General features: G+C 49.2%; 1 protein-coding gene and 1 non-coding gene across 2 annotated transcripts in view; both read right to left on the bottom strand.

Annotated features, from left to right (window-relative positions):
- LOC144719522 (transmembrane protein 132D-like) overlaps positions 1–12,653 on the bottom strand; it is a 465,507-nt gene that overhangs the window by 36,781 nt on the left and 416,073 nt on the right. The window lies entirely within an intron of this gene.
- On the bottom strand, positions 10,653–10,734 carry TRNAS-GCU (transfer RNA serine (anticodon GCU)). The gene has a single exon. It is a non-coding gene; the product is annotated as a tRNA-Ser (tRNA).

Genomic DNA, 12,653 nt, shown 5'->3' with positions numbered 1-12,653 from the left:
ACCATCTTCTGCAGCATCTTCTGAAGACGACCTCCCTCCAGCGGTGGCGCTACCGACGATGGAGGGGGGAAGCGACGCTGGGACGAGCGACGGTCCGGGGGTGCAGGACGTTGCCGCTTTGGTGGGTCCATCCGCACAAGTGGACACTGATGAAGGATGGCGACAGGTGGCGGCCCAACTGGAGGCACTTAAGGCGGTGTTGATGCAGTTGTGCGACCTCGTGACGCCGGCGACGACTTCGGGGAGGCCCAGCGGGGAACAGCGGGCCGGGGCCTTGCCGACGCCGTCAGCCCTCTCCACCACGCGGCACAAAGCCGCCATCTTGGGCGGGGCCGAGGAGGAACGGCGGGAAGCCGCCATCTTACGCCCTCCACCGCGGGGAGCGCCATCTTGAACACGTTGCGGAGTGACGCCATCTTGTCGCTGCCGCACGAGTCACCATCGACGGAGGACGGCGGAGCAAGGACCCGCAGCCATCATTTGACAACTGTTAAAGAGTTCTCCATCGGCGGCGATTGGAGCGCGTTCGCCTGCCGTTTTCAAGGGGCTGTACGATCCGCCAAATGGACGGACGCGGAGGCCCTGGAAGTCCTACCAACACTTCTCGATGACGAGTCCCTCAGGTTCTTCCGCTCCATCAAGGCCGAAAAGAAGAGGATGCTACAGGGGGTCTTTGAGGAAATGGCGGACGCGTATGAGCCTCCGGACGATGCTCATCGTAGATTCGTACAGCGGCAACGGGCGCCTGAAGAATCGCCGGTGGCATTCCGAGGCGCCGTTCTGGAACTGGCTATGGCCGCATATCCTGAGACAGAGCCTGATTTGTTGGAACCCCTCGTATTGGGCAAGATGCTGGAATTATCTAGAGACTTGGGGATCACCATGCCGGTGTGCGGCCATGATAAGTTGACGTCCCGTGCTGCAGCTAAGTGCTTAGATGCCCAATTTAACCTTCGACGGTGGAAACAGGTGTCAGCTTGGACGGGGGGCCCCATCGTCGAAGGCGGTGCTACAGGGTGGGATCCTAAGAAGGCGGTCTACGTTCCTGACGACAAGGGTCCGCAGGAGTTGACGGCCGCCTCTGCCCAGTGGCCTGCTCGAGGGGGAGCGGGGCAGGGGTCCGGACCGCCGACGCGGAGCGTCGGGACAGAGGGGGTGCCGCGCGCCGAAACGACGTGGTGTGTTTCCGCTGCGGCCATAAGGGCCACTTCGCCAGGATTGTTGGGCTCGCATCCCGGGGCCGCCCCAGCAGGAGGCCTCGGCCACAGACGTGACGCGAAAGGACCATCCAGGACAGGCAAGTCGGTGCGCATCAGACACCCGGCAAGGCCTGTCACCTCATGCATCACCATCGCCTCGCGGTCCGTGTGTCATTAACAACGGGGGGCCGCCGATTGACCCGTGTCGCTCGCTGACGCAGTGGCGGAGATTGGCACGGAGGGTGGTTGCGGCGGCTACTGGGTCGTCCACTGTGCCTGGTTCTATTCAGGGGGTCGAGGTGCGTATTTTGGTGGACTCCGGTGCATCCGCGACCATTATCTCAGACGTCATTTTCCATCTCTTCGGCATTCCGCCGGGGAGAGTGCGACCGGTTTATGACTCTTGCATAGCGGCGAACGGGGGAAGTATGGGCATTGTGGGCCAGGTGGCCGCCAACATATCGATTGGGGGGGTGTCGGCTTCAGGGACCGTTTTGATTTCCAGGTCCCTCGCGGTGCCCTGTTTGTTGGGGACCGATTTCCTGGCAAAAATGCCCATTCAAATAAGGGTTAATCAAAATTGCATTGAATTGCCGGGGGGTCAGAAAATTTCGTTCTTGCCGTCGCCCTGGGGCCAGTCTGCCCCTGTCTGCCAGGTGCAGGCGCTGTCCGAGGTATCTGTTGATATTCCACCTGGTTCGCAGATGCTTATTCCGTTGAGATATTGGAAACCAGTGCCTGGCGTTGAGGGAGCGGCGGGGGTTTTGTTATCACTGTCCACGGCTATAACGGGCGGGTCGGCGCTAGTTGGGGCATTCCGTTTTTACAAGTGCTGAATGGAAGTGCAGAGAATGTTAGCGTACCGGCCGGAACGGTTTTGGCTCACGCCACGACTGCGTTCATGGCCCATGACGACCGGGGCTGCCGGGACATGGTAGGGGGGGTTTCGGGCCCCATGGGGCAGGATGATTGATGAGTTGCCGAGTTGTGCGGGGAGAACTCATCCCTGACCGGGGAACAACGGTCCGCGCTTCGCGCCCTGTTGCTAAGCACATTGATACGGGGGACGCCGCTCCGATTCGGTTGAACTCGCATCGGTTGAGCCCGATGGAGCGGGATCATGTTCGCGGCGCAGTGGAGGACATGCTCGCTGCTGACATAATATCCCCGTCTAACAGTCCATGGGGCGCGCCGGTAGTCCTTGTGAAGAAAAAGGATGGGAAACTGCGATTTTGCGTCGATTTTCGCAAATTAAACAAAGTGTCCGTGGCAGACGCGTACCCCTGCCGCGTATGGATGATTCCCTCGATGCCTTGTCCGGGGCGAAATTTTTTTCAACGCTTGATCTCTCCTCGGGATTCTGGCAGCTTCCCCTGGATGAGTCCTCGAGGAAAAAGACGGCTTTCCGTATGCCGCAGGGCTTATTTCAGTTTAATTGTCTTCCGATGGGCTTGAATGCTGCCCCCACCACTTTTCAGCGGTTGATGGAGCTGGTGTTAACGGGTCTGCAGTGGGAGACATGTTTGATATATTTAGACGATGTCATCGTCTTTAGCCGCACATTTGACGAACATCTACAGAGATTGGAAACGGTGTTTGCTAGGATGCGCTCCGCCAATCTGAAATTTAAACCCAAAAAGTGTCACCTACTGCAACGATCCATGCGTTATTTGGGACACATAGTCAGTGCGGACGGGGTGGCCACGGACCCAGAGAAGACGGCATGCGTTCGCAACTGGCCAACCCCGGCCTCAGTTGGGGACGTACGTCGCTTCCTTGGGTTCGCCTTATATTATCGCAGGTTCGTTCCAAACTTTGCTATGATCGCTAGGCCCTTGCACCTCCTTACGGGGAAACGGCGTTTGAGGGCCTACGCGATCGTTTGGCGACGGCGCCGACATTGGACTATCCGGATTTTGATCGCCCTTTTGTTCTGGATACGGACGCTAGTGACACCGGGATCGGGGCCGTTCTGTCACAGTCCAAGGGCAGCGTGGAACGCATGGTAGCCTACGGTAGTCGCGTGCTGTCCCCGGCAGAAACCCGCTACTGCGTTACTCGCCACGAACTATTGGCTATTGTCTATTTTGTCCGCCAATATCGGCCGTATCTATACGGCCGTTCGTTTATTGTGCGCACGGACCATGCGGCTCTGCAATATGCCCTGAGAGTTGACCAACCATCTGGCCAACTGGCACGATGGTTGGAAACCCTGCAGGAATTTTCCTTCGAAATTCAATATCGGAAGGGGTCGCGTCACGCGAACGCGCTCTCCAGATTACCGTAGGGGTCCTCTTGCGCTTGCGCGTCGGGTACGAATAGGTGTACGCCGGTTCAGCAACCCCCTCGGCCTGTTGTGTCAGCTGTCGAGGTGCCTGAGGCTCCAGTGTGCCCAGGACCGGCCGATTGGGTTCTGAACCTGCCGCGCTCAGTATGGATTCGCGAGCAATTGCTTGATGACTCGTTGGGGGCTTTATGGAGTTGGGCTGCGAAGGGAGCGGGGGGACTGCTGTCCGGTGGAACGCCAGGGGCCGCTCTCCGGGATGGGTTGCTGATGTGGAGGGAGGGGTTGCACGATCGCTGGCGTCTGGTAGTACCGTCGTCATTACGGTATGACTTGATTCGGACTCTGCACTGGGACACTCTATTACATCTCGGGGTGCAGAAAACGTTGTTGACGTTGCAGCGAGACTACTTCTGGCACGGCATGACGACGGATGTCGTCGGACACATTCGGGCGTGTCCCGAGTGTGCCTGGCGGAAGCCGCCTAAAAACCCATATGTGCCGCCGGTGCAGTCTATACAGGTGTCTCGGATTAACGAGTTGGTGGCGTTGGATATTTTGGGATCCTTCCCGCCATCTGCTAGGGGCAATACATTTTTGCTGGTCGGGGTGGAATATCTTTCCAGCTGGCCGATGGCTTGGCCCTTACCCAACCAGTCAGCGGCGTCTATCACGGACGCCTTCCTGTTTGGATATGTAATGGACAAAGGGGCGCCGGAAAGGCTGCTCACGGATCAGGGGCGAAATTTGTCTTCTAAATTATTGGCGGAAGTGTGCGCTGCTCTGGGAACCAAGAAGGTTCGTACGTCTCCCTACCACCCGCAGATGGATGGCATGGTGGAACGGCTTAATCGGACGCTGTTGGCCATGCTATGTCACACGGTTAATGAGAAACAAGCTGATTGGGATTTGCATATCCCTGGGGTACTCTCCGCGTATCGGATGACGCCTCATGCATCCACAGGGTATTCTCCATTTTTCTAATGTACGGCCGCGAGAATGTGCCGCCGGTGGACGTACAGCTGGGTACGGGGGCCTCTCCCCGAATACATTCAAGACACTGTTCGATGCGTCACCGAGGCACGGGAGGGGGCTCGATTGGCTACTGCCAAGACCCAGGCACGGAACAAACGTTGCTCCCGGCGCTCGAATGGTAAATGCCCCTGGCGAGTGGGGGACATGGCCTGGCTGCACTGCCCGCAGGTGCGGGCGGGGACCTCCCCTAAGCTGCACAAACCGTGGCAGGGGCCGGTTAAGCTTATTGAGGTTCCTAAACCGCAGTCCGCGCGTGTTCGGTTCGGATCGCGGCGCTGGTACGTCCATACGTCCCGGTTGAAGCCCTACGTGGCAACGCTGACGGATGTGGCATCTCCTGAAGCCTTGCTGGTGTCTGTTGAATCCGACGCACCTCTGCCGTTGCCTGTTGACCCTGCAAGCGCGCCTGTCGTGCCTTCTACAGACGAACCGGCCGTGACACAGGCGGATGCAGCGAATCCTGCTCTGGGTGGGCCTACCACGGCGACGGGGACACTTGACCCCGCTGCCCTTCCAATCCCATCACAGACACGGTTGCGGGAGGCCCCGGACTCGGGTCTCTCTGGGGAACGGGTCCTTGGCGTTGACGGGCCTCCAACAGCGGCGGGTGGTTCTAATCCCGTCGCTCTTAAAACCCTGTCGCGTTCTCGGTCTGTGGGGGGGGGCGTCGTTGATTGTTGTTCTTGTTATTGTTGTTCTTGTTATTGTTGTTCTTGTTATCGTCTTGTTATAATCTCCGTTGTCCGGTGATGCCCGATGGTTAAAAAGTTGCTCGCATTATTTTATTCTGTTGCAGCCGGGGACGGCTGGGTTTTTCATCAGGGGGGGGGTCGTGTAATGCGAGCAAGGATTGAGGGGGGCGGAGTCTGGGTCACGTGAGGAGAGGGAGGAGTTAGGGTCACGTGGGGGAGAGGATTTAGGGAGAGAACCGGAAGGGGATCGGGGAGTTGAGACGGAGTGAAACGGGAGGAGGCCACGCTGGGCAGTACGGGGAGGGTGGTGCGATCGCCACGTGTTGGGAGACCTCGGCGCCGTCGGCCAACGGTGTCAGGGCGCAGGGGGCTAGCGGGCTGTGGAAGTCTGGCTGCAGAGCGGAGCAGTAGTGGGGCTGCAGAGCAGAGCAGCAGTGTGGCTGCAGGGCGGAGCAGCAGCGTGGCTGTAGAACGGAGCAGCAGGGTGGCTGTGGAGGATCGACGGAGGAGGAGCGGGCCTGAGCGAGGACGCAGTGGGAGCGAGATTACACGAACCCAAATAAAGGACAACGGAGATCGACACTGTGAAAGAGTACTTTATTACACCTACGTGACTTTACCGAAAAAACCTAAGAGTATGAATCCTTGCAGTCACGAAAGCTTCAAATCTAGAACATGGGATTATGGTGCAGAATAATTAGGAAAGTGATTGTGAGTTAGTACTAATACGTTTAAATCTTTAGGATGTAGTACTTGATGTTCCTTGAACAAGTTGGAGTGATGTATATAGGCCGTGCATACGTTTTTTTAATTTAATCGCTCAGTTTTTGTCTTGCGAAGCTATCATAGAATAGATTTCGTGTCGCTCGGGGGAACGCTGCAGAATACCACTGTGTCCGGCCTTTGTAAACTATGAAAAAGCATTCGACTGAGTAGAAATTGACGCAGCTATCAAAGCTCATGAAAAACCAAGCCATAAATAAAAAGAAAATCCGAAAAATTTTAAATAAATTACAAAACAAAATTATGACACTGAGATTACATAATGATAGTACCAAAATACAATTTAACAGGGAAATCAGACAAGGTGAAATTTATTTGCACGTTATTCACGCAACATTAGAAGATTTTTTTGGCATACTGGATTGGAGAATTAAGGCGTTAATATTAATGGCAAAAACATTAACTATCTCACAATCATGATAATGCCCAATGGAAATGAACAGTAGGATATGTTAGAAGGACATAATAAAGAAGGCTGAAAAGTCAGGCAGCAATGGTCAGTCATGAATGTGGCTGATCATTGAAGTGTAATTGATGGGCAGTCTCTGTGGGTTTGCCAAGATTAATCACCTTTGTTGAGATGGCTAAAGGTGTGTGAGCGAAGTGAAGTACAGCTGAGTATGTGATCACTAGTGTTGGTTGACAACTGGGTTTTGTTTGGTCATAGCCTTGAGCAACTTTTGACTGTGATGGTTAACTGCAGAGTGCCAAGCTTGTTCGGTTGAAAAGTGTTACAGGCCTGAGAATGCAGCACTTATCCAGTCAGCGGCTAATACCCAGCTTGTGTGTAAGTATGTAAGTGCATGTACTATTGTCACTTTGTGATCATAATGAATAGTCTATGCCTGTTCTGTGTCAGAGGTGTGCTTTGCTTTATGCCTGTGGTGCACCAGGATCTGTTGGTAAAGCGGTGATGGTGAGGTTTAATTGGTGACTTCATACATTTGCAGTGCATTTGTGATTCGAATTTGGTGTGCACCCAACAAAGAATAAGGTTGCCAACTTGTGACTGTCAAGTGTGATAATTACAGCTTGGATTGAACCAATAAAAGTAACTGCTCTAAGGTTAATTGCCAGGGATAATAAGTACTTGGGACCAGAGTCTTATGCAATAGAAACATTGACAGTCGTGTGGTTTTCCTCATTCAAGGGATGAGTGTGAGAGTCCAGGTGTGGGTTCGGTGAAGAGGCTGCTAAAAACATCGCTATGAACAAGGCAAGGGACCACGCGATTATCTCATCAGGTGAGCACCGAAAAAATCGGTGCACTTGGCGAGGTGTCTTCCCTATATTCTGGCTTGGGGATCTGGGACGGTTCATTCATCACATTTATAGTGAGTTAGAATATTCCCACAGTCTTGTCACGAGCCTGAGATTGGAGGAACCCACTATGCAAGTTCCTCCTCAGCGGTGGATCCAGAGGGGGATATGGGGGCTGATCGATATTTTTTATTTAATTCACTCAGCATTTCAAAACCTCCCTCCTCCCAACATGGGAAGTGTCTAGATCCGCCTCAATTCCACCATCTGGGTTCTGAGGTCACATAAGTGTGCCCCTGGATTTGCACTGATTCATAGTTGAGTCTATCTGCTGAAACAGCTGTGAAGTTTGCCATTTCTCCTACCTTCTGGCACCCAGTGTTGCTACTTATTTTTAGAAGGGACGGAAGCAGCTCAGGTTTACTTTTCTTGAAGACAGTACATATTTTGTATATTCTCATCTCGTACATAATTCTGCATCATTAAGTGTGCCTTTGCCTAGTTCACACTGAGACACTCACACTATTGGCATTTTTGTTTTCATGTGTAATTTTGCATGACGTTTGGTTTTGTATTCCGTTGACATTTAAATGTTTATTTTATATTTCTATGGTGTGAATTTCCACGGTTGTCAACCACATGCGCATCTCTTTCTTGACTGCAGGCCAAACCTACGTACTTTTCAGTGTAATCTGATCACCTCATTAACCATTACTATGCTCGTATAAGCACCTTCATTTACCCCCATTATCTTTCATCATCCTGTTGTGATTTCAGATAACTTGCTCCCTCTCTGTTTACTTCTTTATGTTGCCCTCCACTTTCAGTCGATTGTCCAATTCTAGTTATTTATAATGGGGACATAACTTTCATCGTAATGCATATCTATGGGTTTTATTGTCACTAAGAATCAGTCGAAATTCCCCAACCTGCTCAACTTAATTTTTGTACTGTAGAATGTTTCGGTTTTTTTCTTCCAGAACTTAACATCATTCTCCCTTTTGCATTTCATCTACTGAATTAACTTCGTACAGACACATATCTTGCAATATAGAGTGTGTCCATGATAAGCAAGTTTTTTTTTCTATTTGGGTTCCTGTGCTAATTTTCCATATTCCATCATTTTAAAAAGTTGCTCTTCAATCCCTGCTGGCTGCAAACTCGAGTATATGCAGTCCTTTAATTTCTCTCTCCACAACGCAAAATGTACAAGTTACACGTATCTATACTCCTTTTACCAACAATTAAATCTCCCATTGTGTTTTTTGTATGTCTTTCAACATTTTGCATACTCCTCCATCTCTACGGTTTGTTTTTGGGACAAATATATTTTATAACTGAGAAAATCAATCTGCAGTGCTTTTATTCATTAAACTTGGTATTTGATTTTGAGAGACTCTAAGAATCCCACTACATAATTACTGACAACTGTCCTTCTGTGGCAGTATAGGCAGCCATCTTATATATATGGAATTGTCACATTTTCTCCTACCTCACTGAATCCAACTATATCCAAAAATATGTTGCATGTCCCAAATTATACAACTATTCTTAATACTCAGTTTTAAGACAATAAAACAAAAGCCTACACAACCTAATAATTGTTTTTTTACCCTTCTATCTGGCAACAAAACTGACACCTTTTTACAAGGAGTCATGTTTGCATAGACCGCAATACCTGCAGTCATAATACAAACAAAAGACATAACTCTGATAATGTGCACTGTCCTTGAAGTTGATTGGTCCACACCCGAGACAGCTTTCCTTAGAGCCTAGTCTCACATGGGTTGGACCAGATGACGCCAAAAGGCGCACAACTCAAAGACAATGCACCATCAGAGTATGAGAGCTCGGGGCAAGCATCTATACTATGGGAACCTCATTTGCCAGTAAAAATATGATAATTGGTTTTTTACCCTTCTATCTGGCAACAAAACTGACACCTTTTTACAAGGAGTCATGTTTGCATAGACCGCAATACCTGCAGTCATAATACAAACAAAAGACATAACTCTGAACATGTGCACTGTTCTTGAAGTTGATTGGTCCACACCCGAGACAGCTTTCCTTAGAGACTAGTCTCACATGGGTTGGACCAGATGACGCCAAATGGCGCACAACTCAAAGACAATGCACCATCAGAGTATGAGAGCTCGGGGCAAGCATCTATACTATGGGAACCTCATTTGCCAGTAAAAATATGATAATTGTTTTTTTACCCTTCTATCTGGCAACAAAACTGACACCTTTTTACAAGGAGTCATGTTGGCATAGACCGCAATACCTGCAGTCATAATACAAACAAAAGACATAACTCTGATAATGTGCACTGTCCTTGAAGTTGATTGGTCCACATCCGAGACAGCTTTCCTTAGAGCCTAGTCTCACATGGGTTGGACCAGATTACGCCAAAAGGCACACAACTCAAAGACAATGCACCATCAGAGTATGAGAGCTCGGGGCAAGCATCTACACTATGGGAACCTGATTTGCCAGTAAAAATATGATAATTGGTTTTTTACCCTTCTATCTGGCAACAAAACTGACACCTTTTTACAAGGAGTCATGTTTGCATAGACCGCAATACCTGCAGTCATAATACAAACAAAAGACATAACTCTAATAATGTGCACTGTCCTTGAAGTTGATTGGTCCACACCCGAGACAGCTTTCCTTAGAGCCTAGTCTCACATGGGTTGGACCAGATGACACCAAAAGGCGCACAACTCAAAGACAATGCACCATCAGAGTATGAGAGCTCGGGGCAAGCATCTACACTATGGGAACCTCATTTGCCAGTAAAAATATGATAATTGGTTTTTTACCCTTCTATCTGGCAACAAAACCTTTTGGCGTCATCTGGTCCAACCCATGTGAGACTAGGCTCTAAGGAAAGCTGTCTCGGGTGTGGACCAATCAACTTCAAGGACAGTGCACATTATCAGAGTTATGTCTTTGGTTTGTATTATGACTGCAGGTATTGCGGTCGATGCAAACATGACTCCTTGTAAAAAGGTGTCAGTTTTGTTGACAGATAGAAGGGTAAAAAAATTAACCCGTAAAAACAAAGTTTTTCACTATAAATCCTTAATATGCGTGGCGGCTAGAGTCCTCTCGTCCTCTGGCTTGAGATGGCTGCCACCTATGGGTCAGATGATTGCCTGCCACCATTAGGCAATTGGTAATTACATATGCATTTTTTTTCCTAAAAGTGTAAAATTTTGGAAAATGTTTTGTCACGAAAATTAATTGTCACGCACAACGAGTCTGTGTGCAAAATGTCAGCTCGATTGGATCACGGGAAGTGGGTAAAAAAAACGACCGAAAGATTTGCACGGTTGTAAGCGCGCAAGCAAGCAAGCAAGTGAACTTAATATAAAGGATTAAAAAAAAAAATCGCGACGAAGGTGGGATTCGAACCCACGCGTGCAGAGCACAATGGATTAGCAGTCCATCGCCTTAACCACTCGGCCACCTCGTCTCACACACTCGAACACGCAAGCACATACAACCAGAACCAGGATGAAGACTTGCACGCACATATATACAAACAGACCCCCCCACACACACACAGTCATACCATTATTTTTTCCTAAAAAGTGTAAAATTTAGGAAAAAATTTTTCACGAAAATAAATTGTCACGCACAACGAGTCTGTGTGGAAAATGTCAGCTCGATTGGATCACGGGAAGTGGGTTAAAAAACGACCGAAAGATTTGCACGGTCGTAAGCGCGCAAGCAAGCAAGCACGTGAACTTAATATAAAGGATTTAAAAACCAATTATCATATTTTTACTGGCAAATGAGGTTCCCATAGTGTAGATGCTTGCCCCGAGCTCTCATACTCTGATGGTGCATTGTCTTTGAGTTGTGCGCCTTTTGGCGTCATCTGGTCCAACCCATGTGAGACTAGGCTCTAAGGAAATCTGTCTCGGGTGTGGACCAATCAACTTCAAGGACAGTGCACATTATCAGAGTTATGTCTTTTGTTTGTATTATGACTGCAGGTATTGCGGTCTATGCAAACATGACTCCTTGTAAAAAGGTGTCAGTTTTGTTGCCAGATAGAAGGGTAAAAAACCAATTATCATATTTTTACTGGCAAATGAGGTTCCCATAGTGTACCTACACAACCTGTGTATACAAACTGCAACTTGCCTAAGTCACACCAGAACATGTTTAGGATTAGAAAGATTAAGTCAAACCCAAAAATATTTATATAGAAGTTCCTAAAAGTAGTGGAAGCAACATCCTCAGATGTCATGATTGACTGCCTTATTTACTTGCTGTGTTTTCCTATCAGTTTCAGCACACGCACAGTGTTAGAATTCTCCACTGTTATCAAAATTCCCACAGCCTCAGAGAAGACACTCATGTTCCGCTCCCCATCACCTGAATTAAGGGGGGGGAGAGAGGACACTGGAATTGCACAAATGTGCAGCCAGGCAGAAGTGCCGAGCCGGCTGAGCCTTCATCTGCCTCGCTCACGTGAAACGGATACCTAGAAGGACCGAATCCTCCATCCTGCTGGTCTTCCATTAGCCGCGCTTACATGAAACGGCCGCGGTGAAGGCTCAACCACCTTCACTGCCTTAAAAATATATCAGATACCCTCATATAAAATGGCCGCTCGTGAGGGAGGATGAAGAATTGTATGGCAAGATGGAGCTAGAGGGGCAGCTCAATGGTCAGTAGGGCTATGCCTCATCCTTTTTGTGTTTAGTTTGTTGTCCTTCCACTGCACCTCCGATTAGCGCAGTTGGTTACGTATGCTGTGAAAGAAGTTCATCATACATACAAGAGCAATTTCTCTTAGCTACTTATGCCTACCTGCAGAGAGCAATTTCTCTCAGCTACTTATGCCTACCTGCAGAGAGTAATTGATATATATTTTGTTTGCACCTACCTATCCATCACCATTATTCCCCTTGCTGAGAAAGATAAGTCAAAATTCAGATTTTAAGGAGTGTCGAGGAAGCTAGCTCCATGATGAGTAAGTATGTGATGCAAGAGGAGGACATCCAGATCGTTGTGCCATGTGTGGATGCGGCTGTGGTTTCAAAGGTGTTATTTGAACATCTGGCAAACCAGGAGAGATTTTTTTTTCTAGAGGCAATCAGACCATATTCACAGGGCAATCGAGTTAACAAGAACTACAGCAGTAGTGGTCACCCAGATGGCGGCCAATATGGGATGGTCATTGAGCAACCCGTGATCTACTTGGCCTCACTGGCGAAGTAGATCATGGTAGACATTGTGAATCCCCTGTTGGTGCCTCAACATATTCTGCCGAGAGATGATCTAATGTCTCACGGCCAAATGTTGTGCCCAGAAATGAATTGTTTTAATTCGATGACATGGAATATTGAATGCCAGACATTTAGAGGTTTAGGCTTGTCA

This window comes from Lampetra planeri, chromosome 6, assembly GCF_965212315.1.
Source record: "Lampetra planeri chromosome 6, kcLamPlan1.2.h2, whole genome shotgun sequence".
Classification (NCBI taxonomy): Eukaryota; Metazoa; Chordata; class Hyperoartia; order Petromyzontiformes; family Petromyzontidae; genus Lampetra; species Lampetra planeri.
Note: the sequence above shows the minus strand (reverse complement) of the source record. Positions and strands in the feature narration are given on the sequence as shown.